Here is a 23,711-nt window from a genome sequence, read left to right as displayed (position 1 = left end):
TTACATGTTACAAAAGAATTTAAATTTCTCGAGCTTCCAACATTGTCTCTACACGCATGCTTTCACTATTCCAAACTGACTTTTTTTAGAGAGAGAGAGACAGAAGCTACAGAGCTGTAGAACTACCATGTGTTGCCCAGACCCAAACCTGGGTCCTGAGCATGAATGAATAAATGCATACATCTTTTTAAATGTTTTATTTATTTTGGATAGACAGAAATTGAGAGGAAAAGGAGAGAGAGAGAGAGAGAGAGAGAGGTGCAACATTGCTTCACTGCTTATGAAACTTCCCCTCTGCACATGGGGACTTGGAGCTCAAATCCAGGTCCTGTGTACTGTAATATCCTCATGCACTTAACCAGGTGCATGAACCACTCAGCCCCTACATTTTTTTTTCTTTCATGAAATCACATCAGAAGCATCTGGTGCTTGGAAATACCACTGGATGTCTTCATTCATGTCATTCCATGAATCTCTGTCCATTCTCAACTCCAGATTGTCATTATTTGCTCTTATAAGGAAATTGCATGCTTAGAAGAGGACACTTGTAGATGGTTATGTCATTGAGCTGGAATAAGACTAATTTAATAGTCTTAATAGTCTTATTGGGCTGCTTCAGTCAAAACACTGTTTCAACAGCAATTGTTGAGCTACCAAGGAAACACTGGGCTTCAAGCTAGTGTTGGGGGTGACAGTAAAGAGTTAGAAAACAAAGGTCCCAGGTTTCTGATCTCTATCTTTGACTTCTGAGTTGCTAGCTAATGACTGATGAGTTGTTTTTCAACTGTGGATTGGAATTACTTTGGCTATCACCTTGATATTAATCAATTCTCATTATAAGAGAAGGAAACACACTAGATCATTGTCTTCCTCATTCATTCCCTCTATGGCATAAGGTGTCCAGACATGAGTCTCGCTCACTGTGAAATGTCAAGGACAAGACCAGTTTGGCTGCAAATGACTCCAACAAGAAGGCTTGCACTGGTTCTGTGGGGAGCCATGCATCTCTGCTGGGGCTGGAAAGACTAAGAAATATTCCCTTTACTCCTCTGTTCCTTTACTCCTCATAAAACTCCCATTTAACACTGCAAACACAAAAGGTAGACACAGCTTAAATTCAATCTATTCCTTCACTATGGTTTTCAAATCTTAGTGGTAAAATTTTTCATTTTCAGACCTCATACAATGAACAGGTAGCTGAAAGGATGAAATGCAAACCTAATTTCCATGAGTAGCAGATTTTTACCATGTACCATATTCAGTCAATCAGATAAATATTTTGATCATTAAGATGAAATTTCATGAGGTGAAGTGGAGGTTTATACTTAAAAAAACTTTCATTACAATGGAGCATTTCATAGAAAGTAGATTTTAATGAAAAGAGAGAGGGACTAAAATCAATGAGCATCAGCATCCCCCCTTATGAAAAAATTAATTTTCTGTCTCTTTCTTTCTATATGAAAAAGGCTACCCAAAGCAGTTAAGCCCTAGAAATCACACACACACACACACACACACACACACACACACTTATTTACCTATTACTTCAGCACAAGAAAATTGAAAATGAGAAAGAATGAGGGATCTTTAGTTTTAGAACAGAGTCCACTTAACCTGATTGAAAGAAATAACTGCTGTCCCCACAAAACAAACAGGGTAGATAGAAAATAAATAACTCCATACTATGTCTGTCATATGGCAAGCAGCTCCAAAAATGAAATATAAACAGTCAGGAGCCGGGTGGTGGTGCACCTGGTTGAGTGAACATATTACAATGCCCAAGGACCCAGGTTCGAGCCCTCAGTCCCCACCCACAGGGGGAAAGCTTTGTGAGTGGTGAAGCAGTGCTGCAGGTTTCTCTCTTTCTCTCTCCCTATCATCCCCCTTCCCTCTCTATTTCTGTCTATCCAATAGATAAAGATAATTTTTTTAAAAAAAAAGAAAGAAATATAAGCAGTCTCAGAGGATCTGATGTGGGAAAGGTACTTCTGGGTCATCAAGAATGCCTTTTGTTTAAACAAAGTCCTAAATGGACCAAGAGACTACACACAGGAAAGAGAGTTCCAGGCAGAGGGCACACTACTTGTAAAGGTTCAGAGGTCAGAGCCAGTTAAGGGAGCAAGAGAAGACAGTGTGTGGAGATGAGTCAGAGTCAGGAAAAGGGATCACCCATCAGGCTGGTTTTGTAAGCTTGTGTAGGCACTACTCTTAATTACACAGCAGGAAATCTTGGAGGGATTTGAGCTGAGGCATAATGTAGTCTGGCTTATGGTTGTCAAGGATTGCTCTGACCACTGACCACTACTTGGGTGATATGCTGTGAGAAGCCAGGCCCCCTAAGATGAAAGGGAAGGTCTGAGTTAGTTAAATATCACCTTCCAGGAAACACATATGGATGTTTCTGAAGTTCACACAGATAGACATTTTGGATAAAATTGTCCCTGGAACATCTCACTCACATAGACCTCCCATTCCAGAGCCTTCCACCACACCATTTGTCCAGCATGCAGTGTACACTCGCCTTATCTCAAGAAGATGCATGATTCCTCTATGTTAGCATTAGGGAGGAAGTGCATTTTTTCCAGCCTGTCTTCTCACTGCTCATGAGGATAATTTAATCAAAGAATAACCTACTCATAGTTGTTTGTGATGCCGAATAGCAAATCCATCTTACTGTGGGAGTAGAGTCTATTTACTGCTGACAATTACCATAGTCTGAAGAAGAAGTCATAAATAGACAGACATGGCAGAAACAGTCAACATTTCTGTCACATACCTCGTTGTAATGATTCAGTTCCACCGACTGTATCCTAGAGGAAGAGAGAGAGAAATCGCAGAGCTGAATGTGTTGGTTCCTAAATCATTTTTAACTGGCATCATCAGATTCTAATTGTATCTCATATTTTGGCTTTTTCAAGTCAGGAGCAGTGTGATCTTGCCATTAGGAAATAAAAAGAATAATAAAATAGTAATAAAGTGGGAGATTTTATATGTTACTTTGAGTAAAGGAAACTATGGAGAATCAGAGCTTTATATTTTTAGCCAGAGACTGTTTACCTTATAAAGAAAAATGATTTCTTATCCTATATTTTTAAAAAAGTTTCACCTGTCTACTTCTTGTTTTAACTTCTATGTGGCGCTGAGCAAGGTGCTTGCTTTCTCTGGGTTTCACTTTATTTGATGCTATAAGGGGGTTGGTGGACAGGGAGGTTGTGCAGCAGTAGAGCACAGGACTTGGATGTGCAAAGCCCCAAGTTCCACCCCGAGAACCCCAGCACCAGTTATTACAAAGTGAGGCTCTAGTGTACGCTCTCTTATATGCATTTTCCATGCAGTTCCAGGGCGTAAAGAGAGCCTAGCACATGAGTGTGGTAGCAAAGAATGGCCTCCCAGGTTCATTTTCTCCAGTTTTCAGTTAGGAAGAAATAGAAAGGCAAACAGAAGACACACAGCACCAGTCTATCATTCATGGAGCTCCCCAGTGTTGACTGTGGTGCCAGAGTTCCATTTCTGGATGTCACACTTGGTAAAGCATATGCTTTTGGCAGGTAAGCAAGCTCTTAGCCTCTGAGAACTTCTTCCTTTGTGACAGTTGTAGGAGGATTAAAAGGATGAAAGAATGAATGATTTCGAAGACTTTAAAAATAAAAATAAAAAACTGAATATACCCTCCTCTAACGATTCACTATAAAAGTTAGTTCCTGGGGACTGGGTGGTAGCTCAGCGGGTTAAGCACACGTGGCGCAAAGTACAAGGACCAGCGTAAGGATCTTGGTTCTAGCCCCAGGTTCCCCACCTGCAGGGAAGTTGCTTCACAAGCAGTGAAGCAGGTCTACAGGTGTCTATCTTTCTCTCCCCCCCCCCGTCTTCCCCTCCTTTCTCAATTTCTCTCTGTCCTATCCACTGACAACAATAACAGCAACAATGATAAACAACAAAGGCAACAAAAGGGGAAAAAACAGCCTCCAGGAGCAGTGGATTCATAATGCAGGCACTGAGACCCAGCAATAACCCTGGAGGCAAAAAAAAAAAGTTGGTTCCTAGGCCCAGACACACATGGCGTGTGTAAAACACATTTAAAATCATAATGAGGAAGACACTTCTCTGAGACAGAATACTTCATGGGAAGACCCAGGGTTAAATCCTGGCCTCTAGTAATGTCAGGGAATGCCTCTTCAGATATAGTAGTTTTCTATAACATATCTACAGTAATAAAAAAAAAAAAAAAAAACACCAGGAAAGTGATATGGGGGCAGAGGGTGAAGTTTGTACCTGGCATTCATGAGACCCTGAGTTTGTATTTGGCCCCTTATAAAATGACAGAGCAGGATTATAGCAGGTGTGTGTGTGTTCCCTCTCCAAATAAAATATAAAGAATTTCTATAATCAATCACCTTAAACATCTGCATTCTGGATGAACAAATTTAATGCTCTCTAAATAATGGCAGGGTAAGGGTTGAGAGAGGTGCCAGTGTCCCAATGAAGAGTCTCTCCTTGGCCTTGTGTGTGGCATGCTGCACAGTCCTGACAAGGCCCCAGCACTTGGACAGGGAGGCTGGCACTGAATCAATCACTATATGCTTTCTCCTTCCACCAAAAGAAAAGACTAACTGATGGAGCAGTTTTAAATTTCTAGCTATTTTTTTTTCTTTCCTCACCCAATTGGTTTAATAAAGATACCGAGAGACTCACTAACAACTTTACATGTGGATATTTTCTTCAGCTGGTGCAAACTCTTTTTCATTTTAAAAATTGTGCACCCTGGCTGACAGAAAAAAAAAAAAATGAAGGACTTAGGATGGGAAGAGGGACCTCTGAGACTCCCAATTGCTTCTTTCATAACCCTCTTATGGTCTAGAAACTGGTCAAATGTTCCTGCAAGGTCAGTTTCTATCCAAAATTACATTTATATTATTTTGTTTTGACTGGAGCATTGCCTAGCTCTGCCTGTTGGCCATGCTAGGGAAAGATCTTGGGACCTCTTGCATGCAAGTCCTATGCACTGCCACTGTGATATATCTTTGCTCTCTAAGATACTGTCTTATGACAGGTGTTTTTTCTACTTTGTTGCTACTTTTTATTAGTTTTGTGTGTCATTGTAAATTATTTTATGTACTCTTAAGTCCAGTGACAATGAGTTATTTTTTGAGATCCACTTCTTGAAACTTTTTTTTAATTGGGGGATTAATGATTTACAGTAGGTATACTTCTTGGTACATATGTATAATGTCTCAGTTTTCTGAAAAACACTTTCACCTCCAGCCTAGGTCCTCCTCCACCATAATGCACCAGGACCTGAAAGTTCCCCTCTGGAACAATACACCAAACCCAGTCAGGTTCTACTTTGTTTCCCCCCTTTCTGTTATTTCTCTTCTGTCCATAAATGAAATCATCCCATAGCCATCCTTCTCTTTCTGGCTGATCTCACTTCACATGATTCCTTCAAGCCCCATCCAAGATGAAGTGAAGAAGGTGAATTCATTCTTAATAGCTGGGTAATATTCCATTGTACATGTATACCACAACTTTCTCAGCCACTCATCTTTTAGACACCTGGGCTGCTTCTAGGTTATGACTATTAAAAATCATGCAGCTATGAACATAGGTGTACACAAATCTTTTTGGATAGGTATGTTTGTTTCCTTAGGATGTATCCCCAGGGTAAGAATTACCAGGCCATGGGGCATTTCTAGCCTTCTGAGAGTTCTCCAGGCTGCTTTCCATAGGGATTGGACCAATTACATTCCCACCAGCACTACAGGAGGGTACTTTTGCCCCCGACAACCTCTCCAGCATTTGTTGTTACTATCCTTTCTGATGTATGGCATTCTCACAGGAGTGAAGTGGTATCTCATTGTTGTCTTTATTTGCATTGCTCTAACAATCAATGACTTGGAGCATTTTTTTTTTCATTTGTCGGTTGTCTTTTGACTCTCTTCATTAGTGAATATTCTGTTCATATCCTCTCTCTACTTTTGGCTGGAGTCATTTGCTTTTTTGTTGCTAAGTTTGGTGAGCTATTTATATATTTTTGTTATTTACCTTTTGTCTGATGTGTATCTTGTAAAGATTTCTCATTCTATAAGGAGTCTCTTTGGGTGGCAGTTTCTTTTGCTGTACAGAAGCTTTTCAATTTGATGCAGTCCCATTGGTTTATTTTTGTTTGTGTCTTCCTTGCAATTGGACTTGTGTCATTGAAGATGCCTATAAAACTTAGATGGAAAATAGACCTGCCAATATTTCCCTCTAATTATTTTGTTGTTTCTGGTCTAACATCCAAGTCCTTGATCCGTTTGGAGTTTGCTTTTGTGTGTGGTGAAATGTAGTGGTTCAGTTTCTTTCTTCTACATCTTTCAAACCAGTTTTCCCAACACCATTTCTTGAAAAGACTCTCCTGGGTAGATAGCATAATGGTTATGCAAACAGACTGTCATGCCTGAGGCTCCAAAGTCCCAGGTTCAATCCCCCACACCACCATAAGGCAGAGCTGAACAGTGCTTTGGCTAAAAAAGAAAAAAGAAAAAAAGAAAAAGACTCTCCTTACTTAATTTAATAGCTAGAGCCCCCTTGTCAAAAATTAGATGTCTATAGGTGTGGGGGCAAACACAAGACTCTGAGTGATGTCTGAGCTCTCCTTTTCCTCTGGGACCTTTCCTTTCAAACTGTTCACACTGTTACTGCCCAGAAACAAAGTGGGACACATAATTGGAAAATACAAGTGCCTGGTTACTTATTAACTAATTAGTACATGATGAATGAATAGCTTCCTAAGCAAAATGACACCCAACTGCAATATAAATAAAGTCACAGACAACTGGCTCATTTGAAAATCATCACATTAGAGGGGGGTTTTCTGTTTAACCTTTTCTGCTAAGAGACTTTTTTTGACTCAGCCATGCCCAGCCATGCTATCTCTTAAAGTTACAGTAATTGCACCTATTTTAGAGGCAAGAATGGAAGATATAAAAGAATACAGCATCTTCCCCTCAGCATCTACCCAGATGTCAATTAGGGACTAAGACAAGCCTCTGTGATCGACACAGAAGCCACCCAAAAGAGGCTTCTACAAACATGTTATAAGGGTGCCAAAGAGAAACTGATTGCAGTGATTAATAGATTTGTTAGTACCCCCCTCCCCAAGGAGAACATTGTAATTTATTTCATTTACTGATCTTGCACTAGCTTGGCATTTACACTGTGACACTGGCTTCCAGTGTCTTTTTTTAAGTATTGATTTCTTATTTTTATATACATGCAGTTGGTTTGATTAAACTTCTCATTATTAAAACCACCATTCTTTCTTCTCTGACCTTTGTGAATCCTGCTTTTTAGCTCTCCTTTTGTGTTTCTGTCATTTAAAAATTTTGGTAATAATTCTTTATAAATTCAGCCAAGGGATTATTAAAAATGCTTTTCAGGGTTCGGGCGGTAGCGCAGCGGGTTAAGCACACGTTGTGCGAAGCGTAAGGATTGGCATAAGGATCCTGGTTCTAGCCCCCGGCTCCCCACCTGTAGGGGGTTTGCTTCATAAGTGGTAAAACAGGTCTGCAGGTGTCTGTCTTTTTCTCCCCCTCTCTGTTTTCCCTTCTTCTTTCCATTTCTCTCTATCCTATCCAACAATGACATCAACAACAACAACAACAATAACCACAACAGTGATAAAACAAGGGTAGCAAAAGGGAAAAAAAGCCTCTAGGAGCAGTGGATTCATGGTGCAGGCACTTCTTCTTCTTCTTCTTCTAGCGTTTGCCCTTCTTCCGTAGCCAGTCAACAGCATCAGGTTGAGCCTGATGTAAAGTTTTGAGACCTCCTTTGAATCTGGAGAGGTGGCAGTCGTTGACTATGTGAGTCATAGTCTGTCTGTAGCCGCAGGGGCAGTTTGGGTCGTCTCTGGCTCCCCAGCGATGGAACATAGCGGTGCACCGGCCATGGCCTGTTCGATAGCGATTGAGGAGGGCCCAATCATAACGTGCTAGGTCAAAGCTGGGTTGACGCTTGCAGGGGTCTGTGATGAGGTGTTTGTTCTTTACCTCAGCTGACTGCCAGCTCTGTTTCCAAGAGACTGGAACAGAGAAGTTCAGTGTAGGCGTAGGGGACCAGATTGGGTGACGAGACGTCACTGAGCCCCAGCAATAACCCTGGAAGCAATAAATAAATAAATAAATATTAAAAAACCTACTTTTCTAGTATGTAACTAAGTACAAGACCCTGTAGTGCATATGTGCACATGTGTGCACACACATCTAATAGTGACTTTCTTCTCAGACTATAAGTGTTATTATTGCTAGCAAAATTGTATGTCATTGATTATTGATATCATTAGTTAGTAATAATATTCATTGGCCATACTCTTTTGAAATTCTATTGCTGTCACTACCTGTCATTGGCTGTTAGATACATTTACTCTATATTATCACACTGATCAACATAATTTATACGTATTTGGTTATTCTGTTTTTTAATCTTTTATTATCTTTATTTGTTGAACAGAGACAGAGAGAAATTAAGAGGAACAGGGAAATACAGAGGGAGAGAGACAGAGAGACACCTGCAGCACTACTTCACCACTTTCCCCTACAAAGTTTTCCCCCTGTAGGTGGGGACCGGGGGCTTAAACCCAGTTCCTTGCACATTGTAACATATGTGTTCAATCAGGCGCACCACCACCCAGCCTCAAATTGGTTATTCTAGAAGCTATGACTCAACCTGTGGTGAAGGGATACTGCTTTCTTGTTGGAAAGTATATCATGAGTAGTTTCATAAAATGCCTCACTAAAGTTAAAGGGAATTCTGTTATTACCAATAGCTCTAGCAAGATCAGGATTCTACCTAGTAGCTTTAGCTAGTAGGTGGTGCTCATCCCTTCCCTTTCTGAGGTATGGCAAAGATCTCAACTTGACTATATCTTGTACCAAATGCATAGGTATCTCCAGGAAGAAAGACGTGTTGGGTAACAGGTGCTCAGACCTCAGTTTGAGTCAGGTTTCTGACTTTTAGACATTATACCTTCCCTCCTTTCCTGCTGTGCATTTTCCAAAGCATCTAGCTCCCTTCCCAGCTTCAGTTCATCTCCATCACATATTCATACATATACACATGCACATCTCATATTTATTATTTATTGTCTGATTCCCCCACTAAATGGCCACTTCTTGAATGCAGGGGCAGGAACTTTGGGGTCTGTTTGGTTCACTAGTTGTGCCTTTAGTACAAAAATCAGCATCTGGTGTGTAGGTAGTGGGATCTCAGTAAACATTTGTTACCTGTGGAAGTTATTGAAGGGTTTTTTTCTAGACCCCTGATAGAATGTCTCCAAACATTGTGTTACAGTTACAGAATTCTTCCAGTGCTAGGGGACTCTAATGGCAGAGAGGAGGAAAGACATAAACCTTAATCTGGACCCAGTGGCCCCAGTGGAAACAGGAGACTTCTGATTTATATACTAAATAATTCACTCACTGAACGTACTATTCAGTAATTTCTAGTAGCATCACTGAACAGTGGAAGCATCACCACAGTCAATTTGGAGTACTGTCATCACCCCTCCTCAAGTCAATTTGGAGTACTGTCATCACCCCTCCCCAAGAAACCGTGCACCTGTGAACTATACCCTCCATCCTATAATTATCCATCCCTACAACCCTAGGCAACCACTGATTTACTTTCCTTCTATGTAAACCTCTCTGTTGGGACATTTATATGAATTAAATCATACAAGATATGGTCTTTGGTAACTGATTCTTTCATTTTAGCATAATCATATAATCAGTACTCATACCTTTAATGGATATGTTACTTTAATACTATATCAGTACTAATACCTTTAATGGATATATTATGTTCCATTCACAGATATATCAGATTTGGGATATCTATTCATCAGTTAATGGGCATTTAAGTTGTTTCCATTGTTTGTGTACTTCCATATTTTCTTTTGTTTCCCAATAAAGTATGTTCTCATATTTTACCTATTATGTCTATGTTGCTTACAAACATTCATGTACAAGTTTTTATGCTTCATATGTTTGCTTCCCTCACCCTCCCTCTCTTTCTTTTTTTATCTTCCTGTCTTTCCTTCTTTCTTCCTTTTTTCTTTTATTACCACCAGAGTTATCAAGTGATAGGACAGAGGGAAATTGAGTGGGGAGAGGGAGAGAGACATCTGCTGTACCACTCACTCCACTGCTTGTGAAGCTTCCCACCTGCAGGTGGGGAGCAGGGGCCAGAACCCAGTTCTTGATTTTATACATTCATTTTGATTTGTTTTTTGTTTTGATTTATTTTAAAATTGATTTTTATTAAGGAAATTTTGTTTTAAATGACTGCTATTGTTTCTTGGGTGTAATTTCACATTCCCCAAAATATGACTAGCCTATCTGATACACCACCAATGTGCCCTTTCCCTCCATACAGGGCAATGGGTGCCCTCCCCTTTGGTGGCACCAAATGTGCAGACATAAGCCAAAGATTATGTGGGTGTTACCCTGTTTGTTCCCTTGTTTTCTCTTCCAAATCTCACATTTTAGTGAGACCATACAGGATTTGTCTTCTTCCTTCTAATTTATTTCACTTTCCATGACCCACTCCAGCTTCATCCAGGTTGTCCTAAAAGGCAAAATTTCATCTTTTCTCATAACTGAATATTATTCCATTGTGTGTATAGACCACAATGTCCTTTTCTACTCTTCTTTCATTGGACACTGAGTTTGTTTCCCAATCTTGGCTATTATGGATAGTTCATTTATTTTGAAAGGAAAAACTAAACTAAACTAAACTGCATTAAAGAAAACTAAAGAAAGCCAAGGTTGTAAATTTCAGGAACCAGGGAGTTCCTCTTCTTAGCGTTAGTTCCTCTGAGTTTGAAGGTCTAGACGCCCACATATACATGTAGGGGAAAGAGCATTGTTACTCTCTTTGCTTTACATGCTGCTCATATAATTACTAGACTCTCTGGGGTGGGGGTGGGGCTAACAAATGTGTGTGGTGGGGGAGAGACTTTTCAGGCTTATACAGATGGAAATGTCCATCTTCTTACATTTGTTGTGTGAGGAGTGTCTCTAGCTCACTGGGTCAACTCTTATAAGTTTGGAGGGATCTAAGACTTTTTAGTGAGATAAAATGACTGAAGGCTTGTTACTATTATTTAATCCCCAACATAATAGTTTTCATAACCAGAAACAAACTTAGAGGAACAGTAGACTTACTGTTCCCCTGTGGGCTCTCTGCATTCACTTGTAGAACTTTCTTTTTATAGAAGTTATCTTCCCACGTGCAGAGGAAAAATTCATAGCTTCACTCAGCACTGGCAAAAGTTCAGCCTTGAACAAAACATTGTGAATCATTCTCCATCACTATTAACTTTATTTATTAGGATTTTTAAAGGCTATAGTTTGTTTATATTTTCTGTCCATGAAGGAAACAATTATTTTTGAGCTTGAGGCCTGGCCTGGGGGGGAAACTATGCTTAGAATACTTTTTCTTAAAATCAAATTTCAGTGATACTTTATTTTTCTACAATTCTCCTTAAAGAGGCAAGTTTTCAAACTACTAGATTTTTGTCACAAAACCCTCAGAGGTGTAGAGATGGGTCTTCTGTGGCTAGGGAAATCACTCAATGGTGGAGTGTATTTTCTGTATGTTAGAGGCCCTGGATTCAATTTCTGGGTTGTGTGTTTGTGGGAGTGTATAGGTGTTCTTGGTGTATGATGCAAGGCTTCTGGATGCAAATGAGGGGTATCACAGAGAAGTGTCCTGTCTCAAACATGCTGGTTAACTATTCCAGTTGTTATGGTGTTCTGCAAAGCATTCACATACTTTATTGAAAAAAATAGTTATTTTATTATTCATTCTTTTATAAACCAAGATATGTAAACCAATTTCATCAGCATATAAATATACCCAAATGGGAAGAAATTAGAATTCATTTTCTGTGTTGTGAAGAACCCAGCTAGCCTGTTATTTATTATTTTTCTTTTTAATAGGATAGAGAGAAATTGAGAGGGAAGGGGGGTGGAGAAGGAGAGAGGCAGAGGTGGAGAAGGAGAGAGACACATGCAGTACTGCTTCATCACTTCATGAAGTTTTCTTCCTGCAGGTGGGGACTAGCTGCTTGAACCCAGATCCTGGTGCATGGTAGCACATGCACTTAACCATGTGTGTCCCTATGTGTATATGTTAGCCATGGCCATGAACAAATCATTGCAAAGTTTGGGGGGAGGAGGTTGGAGAGCTGTTGCTTAAAGTCTAAACTTGCAACATATAGACAAACAAGTCCTGAAGAAAATAATCAGCAATACTTGAACTTCAAAGTTGCTAAGAGACTATCTATTTGTTCTCACATTTAAAAAGATTTAATGAGAGAATCAAGGGATGACAGTAGGTTTGCTTACTTGGTAGGGCCCCTGCCTCACCAAGTACACAGCCTTGGTTTGAGTCCTTGGCACTACATGCTCTGGTAGTGGGAAATGTTTCTGAGTTAAGGTGTCTCTTCTCTCTGTGTCCGCCTGCCTGTCTGAAAAAGTTGGCTCAGAGCAGTGAAACCATGCATGAGTGAGACCCCAGTACATGGGTTGGGGGGTAGGTAGATAGGGAAGGGGAGAGAGAGGGAGAGGAGAAGGAGAATTTTTGTGACATAGTAGAAGTGTTAGTTGTAATCAAATTGCAGTGTATAAATGCAATCAACATCTTATACACATTGAACTTACACCACATTTCTTGTCTCTTCTAGCTTAGTAAAAATTAAGAAAGGCAGTCTAAAGCAAATGAGACAAACATTCCATCTTACTTTCCATAGTGCAATGTATTTATTTTCTGAGTGTTTGATATGTTTCATTATTTAGAAATAACAGTTCTGAATTAACACAGAAAGGAGTTGTAGATACTTTTGTATAAGGTGGAAGTTAATGCAGAAGGAAGTCACTTAGGAGTGGAGGAGTGTCTGACCGAACATTCCACAGACAGGGAGGTGACAGGTGCTGGAGAGAGCACTCCTGACCCAAAGTGAGAAGGGCTCAAGGCTAATCAGCAAGTCCCTGGGGTTCTTAGGGTGCACTAGGTCAGGCCAGCAGCTTCTCAGAGCCTTTCCTTCCTCAGTATAGGCTCCTTTGAGGCTTTCAGTTCTCCAGGAGCAATGGGAAGTGACTAGTGCCAGGTGGGGGCATCATACTCTATCTCATCTAGAATCTACCTTGGATTTCCCACTTTCCCCGAAGACTGAACAGACTATGAAAGTAAGGCTCATTTTCTGCTTCTTCTAGTAAACACCTTTTCTTCTAGAATATGGAATTTAGGGCAGGGAGATGGCTTACCTAGCAAAGCATATGCCTTCCCATGTATGAAGACCCAGATTCAAACCCTGACTCCATATGGGACCATCATGGCTGTTACCATAGGAAGCTCCATGGGTGGTGGAACAGTGCTGTGGTATTTCTTCTTCTCTCTGTCTCTTTCTCTGTCTTAGATATAAAAAAATGAAAAGTCAATCCAGGAGCGGTGCAATTGTGCCACTCAGAATAACAAAATGGCATTTAATTGAGATTCCTAGAAATAGAAGAACACTCATGGGTGAGGGAGCTGTGCCTGACCATTGTGAGTGCTTTTGCTGACTGGCCAGGTGCTTGGAACTGCAAGGGTTCCACCAGGAGGTCACACGGAGTCTCCACCACCACTCTCTTCGAATCAGAACATGCATTATGACTGAATGTAATTTTCAGGGCATCCAGTTAAAACAAGCCATGCACCCCATTGGCTGGGGTGGGGGGGGTGGGGGATGGGGGTTGTGAGCTATTCAGATTCACTCAAAATCATTTTGGTTCATTGGGGATGCATAATATAAACCCTTCACTAAGAGGTCATGAAATATGCCCAGAGGAGAAGGTTGGAATTTAAGGCACACTTTTAGGACAAGGGTATAGTCTGTGATTTATTAGCAAGACTTAGTTCACCAGGGATCTTATTAAAGTGTGTAATGCTTACAAGCCAGGCTCACTCCAAGACTTATTTTAATGCATAGTGGGCAAGAGTCATTAGCTAGAGATGAAAGTTACCAGGTTTCATGCCCATAGACAATGCAAATAAGAATAATCATAGCAGGGATTAAGATATAATAGCTCAGTGGGTAGAGCAGACACCTCACCATGCATAAGTACCAGGGTTTGAACCCTGGTACCACACAAGAGCACTGTGCAGGACACAGAGGATGGCACCAAGGAGAGTTAGTTCCATGGATGGTGGAGCATTGCTGTGGTGTCTCTCCCCTCTCCTTTTGTTTGTAAATTCAGAGCTGCTCCCCTTTCTCTCCCCCTTTCACTGTGAACTCAAGGTCACAGAGTTGATTTGCTTTCTTTGGGATTTTTGAAAGAGTAAAATGGGGTGGGGCAGGAGTAAAGGCCTGTGCTGATCTTCCTGAGAACACACTAGAGAAGGACAGACAATTAAAAAGGACATAAGTATCTGGGGCTTGTACACATCAGCATCAAAACAAGGAGTTTCCTGAATTAGAACTGAAAGGAGGAAGGAAGGACAGTCATGTCAAGGTAGAAATTTCACCTGCTGGTGACTAAATGTCTTTAGTAAACCTTCACAAACATGCTTATGAATCTGTAGAGCATAATGCAGGTATTCTTCAAAACCAGGCTTTTGGTTGTTGGCATTGCATTGTCGTGACCAGCCCCAGATCTTTATGCCAGTCATAGTCTACATATAGCTCTAGACTAGCTGTTTCTGCCTTTACTAAGACAATTACATGCAATTGCATATAAACTCTGGACAAATACTGTTCTCTACCATCACAAACTCTTCTTATGATATATATATATATATATATATATATATATATATGAATTTAGTTTTAAAAATCTATTGGATCATTATCACAATGCTCATCCCAAAGAAAGTAATAAAACCAAATTGAATACAGCATGCACATATTCCAAAATTTCGAGGACTTTGAGTAAAATTAAATTCTTAAAAGAATAACAAAGCATTGCCATGGCTTCTACCCATGAGGATAGAGTGAAGACTATAGACAGATTTTTTTTAAAGGAGAAAACAGAAACAGAAAATTAAAAGGTGACAGGGCAGAGGAGACAGCATAATAACTATGCAAAAGAAATTTCATGCCTGAGACACCAAAGTCTCAGGTTCAATCCTCTGAACTACCATTAGCCAAAACTTAGCAGTCCTCTAGTCTTGATATATATATATATATATATATATCACTAAAATATATAATAAATATTTTAAAGGAATGATTATCATTAAGTGTTGTGCAAAAATGCATAATGTCTACTAGTTCTTTCAGATTTTAAGGGGCTTCCAGGAGAAAAGAGTGCAATTGCAGGGACTAACCCAGGTGAAGGGGATGAGAGGGAGGGAATGTCAGGCGTTCTGTGCAGCAGTGCAAATTGAGTGAAATGAAGAAGGCAAGATGCATAGAAAGGATCTTTCATGGGCTTCCCTTTTGCTGGGAAAATAGAACAGCAGCTAAGCAGCAGAATAACTGTAAGTGAGGGGGAACTGGGATCACTCATGCCACAGCAGAGCACATATTTCATTTTAGATGAGACAACCAGGTAGGAAGGGTTTCCAGTAGAAGTAAATTCTTAGCACTGCAGTTCTATGTCCAGGGATGTTTTGTTAGTGCATTTGTTTTATTCATACCTTCCTAGAATATTGAAGATTTGACATGTACCAGAGAATACTCTAGATACAGAAAAGTCAGCTGTAAACAAAGCTGAGATAACTCACTGCTGTCTGGGAGGGACAAGTAATAAACAAAACATAGGACAAAATAATTGTGTCTGTTAGAAGGAAATAGGACAATAGAGAAAAATAAAACAAGGAAGGCATGGGGGAGAGGTAACCACAGGAGGGAGTGGGAGGAGCTTCTATGGGGGGTGGATATTAACACAGGGCCTCATACATGGAAGGCGTGTTTGCTACCACAAACTTAAATCCCTTGGAGTTGCTATTTTTAGGATGGTCAGAGATCACTGTTATTTGGGGCCATTAGGTAATTCACTGGAATGACTATAAAAAAAAAAAAGAAAAGAAAAGAAAACTTTCTTCTATTCCACTCCATGAGGGGGAAAAAAAGTGGCCATAAAAGTTTTTTCTAACAGGGTAACATTATAGCAGAGGTCTAGAAAAAGATTGGGACTTGATTTTTGTTTGCATCTTGGATGTACATTCCAGGCTGTGAGAAATGCATAGTCCCTAGGGTTAGAGCCACTCTGAGAAGGCAATGTCCTTCTAGCCCCTAGATTTAAATCCTCTTCATGTGTAGGTAGGTGTCACAAACCAGCCACCTAACCAGCTTCCAACTGGGTGAAGGCAGAACACTAGAAACTGACTACTCTGAACTCACCTTATTTCTAACATCAACTACAATAAGTTCACTGCCATCTCACTGCCGTGGTGGCAGGAGAGATCATATTGTCACAGTTGTCACTGGGTGACAGCTCCCACTCCCATCTTGGCTCAAAGACACTGACTTGCACTTTATCCCTGGGGCATAGAGTGCTGTATTCTCTTAAATCCTGGGGCTCTTCCTCCCTGAATGGCTGCTCCGCATTTCAATGCATCTTTCCTGCTTGTCACTTGGCACAGAGACCTTCATACTGCTGAAAGTTACACCTGAAAAGGGTGTAAACTGCTGAAAACTTTTTCCATTCAATGCCGCAGAGTTTTGTGGGTTTTTTGTTTTGTTTGTTTGTTTGTTTGTTTTAGCAGTAATAGGCAAATAAATAGCGAGTCCAGAGTTCCAGCTAGTCGTCACTGTGCTAGGATGGCAGCTGGAGGTAAGATGTATGAGGCTTACTAATGCCAACTCTGCTGGATATGAATCCCAGTGCCACATGGGAATATCATGGATGGCACGGGGGGGGGGGGGGACTCCATAGAGCAGTGTTATGGTGGCTTTTCCTCTCTGTGTTTCTATCTCCCCCTCCCCCCCACTTCCTCTATCTCCTTGGGGGTGGGGAAGGGAGAGGAGGGAAGAAAGAGAAAAGGAAGGGAGGAAGGAAAGAGAGGAAAACATAGACCAGGGAGGCCACTAAGTAGTGGTATAACACATATGCAAGGTCCTGGCTTGGTTCCCTGGTGCCACATAAAAAATAATAATACTAGCTCTGAAATCAGGCTACCCAGCTTGATAATTGCTGCTGTCTTCTTATCCTCTTGGGGTCTGAGGTGGGTTACAAAACCCCTCTCTAGGGCTTCATTCCCTGGCCTCTAAATGGGATAATAATAGTCCCAACCTCATGGGGCTGTTGAGAAGATTAAGTGAGTTGTTTTATAGGAAGCACATAATCAGTATCGGGCATTGGTGTTAACTCTTGTTATTCATCTGTATTTCTGAACAAATACACAGAAAGGGTTTCGTGAGCGAGTTAACATCCGTAGTTGAGTGCACTTCTAAAATACATTCATTCAGTGCCATGACCCTCCCTGTAACACAGCTGCACCCAGGGCTCCAAATTACATTAATTAGCTGATGATGTTTTGATGGAGTCTTGTCTGTGTTTCATAAAGACAGACCTGGGTTTTTGTTGCCTTAAGTTGAGGCAATTGAAACCATGATTCCTATCCAGGGGGAAAAAAAAAGATCAGCAGCAATCTCATGTAATGAGAATTTAGGAAGATTATAAAGCAAGCTACTGTAAAAAAAAAAATTACACTGCTATTTAAAAAAAATAAAATAAAAGGGCAAGGAAATAACTTTGTGGGTAGAAAACATTCATTTTACTGTTCATGAGGCACTGAATTCAAACTCTGGCAGTGCATGGGAGCACCATGGGCAGCAACAAAAGAAACTCCATAAATGGTGGAGCAGTACAATGGTTTCTGTCCCCAACTCCCAAGTATATAGAATTATGTTGAGAAGGCTGCTTAATATTATCTTGCATACATAAAGCACTCATATCATTCTTAGCATCACATTAAAAAAAGATATTTCAAAACCAGAAACAATAGTTTTAAGCATTTGGTGTCAGACTATGAGAGAAGATGAAATTCTTAGATTGAAGGGCTTCAGTATTGGTCTCTAACTGACCTAGAAGAACAGAGAAAAGGGGATTAGGTATAAGTATAATTGAATTCACTTAAAACCAAGCAAGACTTTAACCTTGATTTTTTTGTTCCAGTGGAGTGTTTCTCTAGCATTAAATTATGGAACTCTGGTGGTGGGAATAGTATAGAATTGAACCCCTCTTATCCCAGGATCTTTTTCTTAATCCCACAATCTTACTGATCATTATTAAATCAATAATAAAAAATTTTGTAGGAGTATGGAAGGAAATTCTGCTATTATTCTCTAAAAAGACTGGAAATAGAATGTGAGCCCATGTTTATGTAGTGCAGTGTAGGAACCAATATATCAATATAGTCTACATGTCCGAAGTCCCATGACTCCTGCCATGGTGAATATAAAGTGAATTTGAGGCCATGTTCACTGTGATGGCCAGTCTGTTTCCTTGTTAGAATTTGTGGTCATCAGGCATGGGAGACACAAGCCAAGATCTCAAAAATTGGTAATGGATCAGAATGTGATAAACAGAGCCCCTCAATATATTAACTCACTTTCTTTCTTTCTTTTTTTTTTTGCCTCCAGGGTTCTCGTTGGCGCTCGGTACCAGCACTATGAATCCACTGCCCCTGGAGGCTATTTTTCCCATTTTGTTGTTGTTATAGCTGTTGTTGGATAGGACAGAGAGAAATTGAGAGAGGAAGGGAAGACAGAAAGGAGACAAAAATAGACAACTGCAGACCTTCTTCACCGCTTGTGAAGCGGCCCCTCTTCTGTAGATGAGGAGCCAGGGCCTCAAACCAGGATCCTTACGCTTTGCACTTAACCCACTGCGCTATCGCCAGGCCCCCAACTCACTTTCTTACTCCTCAAATTCTTATCTATAGCAAAAGGTTAGCATGGTTTCTGTCTAAAAACATTTCTGGTGGGCAAATTTATGAGTTTTGGAAAATTTCTTAGCATTGTGCTTGGTACAGAGCATATAACTCACATTAATCCTGGCTATCAATATTACCACTGATGCTTGCAATCCATAATCGGCACAAGGCTGATGATAATTATTATCAGATCCATTTAATTTTATATATTTTAAAATTATTGATTTAACATTGGCTTACAATGTTATAAAAAGATAGGGATATAAATTTTACACCTATATGTGTGTATGACTTAACATACCCATCACTAAAGTTCTAGTGCTATTATGTCAAAAGCAGTCCTTTGCCTGTCCCCCATCCCCTTCCCTGTTCCTCCTCACAGCTACTGTAGTTTTCACAGTCAGCCCAAGATATATCTCTCAGAGCTTTTGGTGATCACATGGTACTCTGTCAGATAGCCCATGCTTCTTGAAGCACCATGGAGACACAGCATATGGGTCTCTCCAGTTACAGATGTCACCCCATTATTCTGGGGGGGGGGGTACTGCCACCCTTTTCTCGCCATCCTCTGTTTCCTTAGAACATCTTTCCTCTTTGAGACTTTGGCTCTTTTTAAAGCCAAGCTTCTGATCTATGTGATGGATGAAGAAATATTCAGGTCTCAAAATCCTGTTTCTCTCTGGAATAGCAAGAAAAGACATCTCTCTTCTATCCAAATCTTTGCCAGTAGAGACGGGGGTGATGGTAGTGGTAGAGAAACCAGCCTGACAGTGTTTCTTCATTCTGCTAGACTCTTAAGAAACTATTCAACTGCAGCTAAAAATGAAAATACTATTCTTTCATCTCAGGCTGCATGTTAGGGCTGGCTAATACATATACTTTGTAAGGAGCCTTTGATTTTTTTGTGTCTTTACAAGTAGCTGCCTGAATTCTAGGGGTAGATTTGGCAGTTTTTAGAGAAACAGAGCACTGCAAGAGTCTACCTGGCAAAGCTTGTTCGACATCACTCTGAGAATCGGTCCTGGTAAAACTGAGACAGTGTCCTTTGTGTTTTCATTAACTACCAGGTCATTACGTCTGAGTTTTATCTTATTTCTCTCAGTACTCAAGTTCTTCAAAGTGCATCTCCCTTACATTTTTATCCATGCTTAGCCTGGGGTTCAAACACAAACGATTTAGAGTAGGTAGGAGGGAAAGAAATCTCATCCAGAGATGACTGTAGGGAGACAGTGAGAATAAAACACCTACAGGACTCATGTTTGAATAGCCAGACCTAACCTCAGTACTTCTCAACTATCAGTCCACTTAATCCTCCTAGCAATCCTATGAGGTAGGCAGGATAATTATCTCCATTAAATAGATAGGGACAGGGAGGCACAGAGAGGTTATGAAATTCACCCTAAATTACATGGCCAGCAGGTGGCCAAGGTAAGTTTCAAGGCCATGAAGTCTGACTCAGTCTGTACCCGTAGTATGTGGCTGTGAATACCTACTGTGTCTGAGTGTCAGAAAGGAGGAAATGGATGAGCATATGGTTTGTATATATGAGGCCTGAGTTTGATTCCCAAAACTAAAACAATAGTAGCAATTAACAATACTAGGAGATGTAGTAATAGTAATAAGGAAGAGGAAAAGAAAAACAAAAAGGATAATGAGAGCTTCTGGTTGCTGACTTCCCATGTGCTAGCAGGGAACTGACTTATTCATCAACAGCCTTATCCAGGGATAGCCCCTGAAGGACAACCAGGTGCCATTACGTCCCTGGCTATTGGGACAAGCAGAGGAGAGAACCTGGAAGATAGAGGAACTAGCAGAAGAGGCTTATTTGACTGGAAAGTGACAAAGGGTAAAGCTTGATAGATAAGGCTGCTGGGAAGTTCTGCCTCTGACAAAATGTGAACTTTGTTTCCAAGAGCTGGGGAAACCCAGGCTGGGGTTCACACAAAGTGACTGAGATGGGATTTTGCGGGGGAGGGGTGATCAATCTTTTTTTTTTTTTAATAAAAAGGAAACACTGACAAAACCATAGGATAAGAGGGGGAATTACTCCAGCTGGTGCAAAGAAGGTGTTTGAGCTGACTGGAGCCTGATTTTCTGGAAGTACTAGTGACAGGTGATGACACTGGTTCTTCAGCCAAGAAATATTACCTAGGACCACACATAGTTGGAATCAGTCAGTTCCCTGCTCTCAGGGAACTTTCTCTTTTTTTAAATTTCTTTATTAGGGAATTAATGTTTTACATTCGACAGTAAATACATTAGTTTGTACATGCATAACATTTCCCAGTTTTCCATATAACAATACAACTCTACCAGGTCCTCTGTCGTCAAAGAACTTTCTAAAGCTACTTATAAAGACAGACTTGTGACCCTGAAGGTGGTGCAGTAAATAGTTGGAACCCCAAGCATGTGAATTCAGTCCCCTGCATCACACAGGGTAAAGTAATGCTCTTATTCTCTCCGTCCCCTTCTCCTCCTCTATTATAAATAAATATTATAAATACAGGCTTGGTACTAACTTAAGTGCAAGGAAGGAGGTTAAAGATGCCCCCCCATACCCCCTCAATTCCTGCTTCTTCTGGTTTGTGAAGGGAGAGGGATGCTGTTTAAAATCAATACTTCCACTGGGGAGAAAACAGCAGTTAGTGCACAGGATTCATATGCCAGAGATCTCAGGTCCCATCCCTTGCACCACCACCAAAAAAATAACATAACACAAAATAAAATAAAATAAAATAAAATATATGGTCTGGGAAGTGGCACAATAGATAAAGCACTGGACTCTCAAGTATGAAGTCCAGAGTTCAATCCCCGGCAGTACATATACCAGAGTGATGTCTGGTTCTTTCTCTCTTTTCCTATCTTCCTCATTAATGAAATAAATAAAATCTTTAAAAAGAAAGAAAGAAAGAGGGGTTAGGAATAACATTGCTTCTAAAGGTCTCAACACTGGGGCAAGAACTTCAACCGCATTATATAAAAACTGGGCTTTGAATTGGTGTGAGCCTTGAGGAGTCCACAGCTTTCTCCCCAGCCTGCCATTCATTGCTCAGATTTAGATCAGGCCTTCCTCTCACCCCTACCCCCACCTCCATAACATCTTGATACAAGATAGATGGTTCTCAAAACACCTGCTCGGCTTTCACAGCACCAGCTATACAGTTTCCATTCCACGCTTTGTGAGACCTCTTAAATGGTCAGCATTTACCAGGGAGATGTTTAGAAAAAGAAGGCAGGACTTGTAATCTGCAAACAGTCAATCGCCAATCAGTTGGGTGACCGGATGGAGATTTCTTCTTACTACAAAGTTTCTAAATGTTCACTCCTTGCTTGGAACAACCAGGCTCTAACTTAAAGAGGTGGCTGGAGGGATAAAAGGGAGGAGGGAGGGGAGGATGGCAGGGGTGGCCTTTGAAACTGGAGAAGCCAGTGAGTTCTAGGTAGAGCACCCCACCACCACACACACACCCTTGAGACGTGCTGGCTTTTCCGCCTCGCTCAGCAGGCTCTCCTGCCAGTTTATTTAATCAACCGTGTTTTGACAATTCAAGAAAAAAAATGTGTCTGGGGCAAATTGAGCTCCTGAAGCAATAAACATGTATACACACAACGTGAATTGAGTGATTGTTCTCGGCGAGGATATTCTCCGAGTTTGTTTCTCCCTTTTGGAGGGCGAGCGCGCGGGCCCGCGTCCTCCCCCCCCCCCCCACCCCAGCTCTGGAAATGGAAGTCTCGGTGCCCAGCGATTGTTGCGAATCCTGACAATAGCCCGCGAGTAGGTTATCTCGCAGGAACTTCCATTTCTATAGAGTTGAAGGGAGACAGAATTCTAGAAAACCGGACCAGAGTGAGGGAGCACAGCAGCACCAAGTTCAGCCAAGGTAGCGGCTCGCTTGGCCCCTGGGGTTGGCCAGGGGTTCCCCGGCGGATGGGGGTCGCGTTGGGGAGGCCTGGGCTGGGAAGGGGGACCCGTTCCTTCTCTCGCTCCCGCGCGCCCTCGCACTCGGCTGCCGCATCAGGACATAACTTTGTCGCGGTCGCGCGAGCAGCGGGGAGCAGCCGGGTCAGGGCCGACGCCCGGGGTGGGAAGGGGGCGCGCCAGGCCCGGCGCGCGGAGCGGGGCGCGGCGTTATTGTTGTCGGGGTGCGGAAGGCGATTTGGGAGCCCTGCGGGAGCCAGGGACACGGGGTGGGGTTCAGGAGCGGGGTCAGGCAGGCGGAGCGCCGGGGCGCACCATGCGGCGGGCCGGACGCGGCGGGCGGTGGAGGGGCGGGCCGGCGACTGGGTGCTCTGGTGCCCGGCCGAGCGGGGCGTGAGCGGGCGGGCGGGCTGGCTATGGGCTGACGGCTAGCCCGCGGCGGGGTGGGGGCGGCGGCCGGTGGGGTGGGGGCGGCGGGGGCGCTCCGGGACCGGCGGGCTCCGGGGAGGAGGCGGCGCGGGCGGGGGCGCGGGGCGCAGATACCGCCTGCTAGGCCACGGGCCTGCGCTCCCGGGCGAATGGGACGCCGGTTCCGGCCGATTCTCCCCAGCAGACCTGAACTTCCCTGGCTGCCCGGGCAGCGCTGCAAATAAAAGGTAATGTGTCTTTGTTCGCGGCCGCGAGGGCCGGGCGCGCGGGATTTCGGCGCTTTGGGGCCATCTGCAAATGCCGGGCTGGGGAAAGGGGACCTGACACTTCCTTACTGCGGGCGCAGAGGCTGGAATGCCGCCGATGTGACATTTTTTCAGTGCGCGCTCCACGTGCGGCTCCTGCGGGACTCCCTCCTATCGCCCCACACCCCAGCCGCCCTCCTTTGGCCCGAGTCCCC

The 23,711-nt window shown here is 42.1% G+C and overlaps 1 protein-coding gene across 12 annotated transcripts in view; it reads left to right on the top strand.

Moving 5' to 3' along the window:
• FRMD4A (FERM domain containing 4A) overlaps positions 1 to 23,711 on the top strand; it is a 593,356-nt gene that overhangs the window by 373,616 nt on the left and 196,029 nt on the right. Inside the window, exon 1 of one of the 12 annotated variants that reach the window (XM_060192206.1) lies at positions 22,766 to 22,784. The exons of 10 other annotated variants lie outside the window; for them this stretch is intronic. The gene's annotated coding sequence lies outside the window, so the exon portion shown is untranslated. Of the gene's footprint in view, positions 1 to 22,765; positions 22,785 to 23,181; positions 23,479 to 23,711 lie in introns of those variants that run through there. One more of the 12 variants, XM_060192204.1, reaches the window with a different exon arrangement.

Source organism: Erinaceus europaeus, chromosome 6 (genome assembly GCF_950295315.1).
Source record: "Erinaceus europaeus chromosome 6, mEriEur2.1, whole genome shotgun sequence".
Lineage (NCBI taxonomy): Eukaryota > Metazoa > Chordata > Mammalia > Eulipotyphla > Erinaceidae > Erinaceus > Erinaceus europaeus.
The sequence above is the reverse complement of the archived record's forward strand: the minus strand, read 5'-3'. Positions and strand labels throughout refer to the sequence as shown.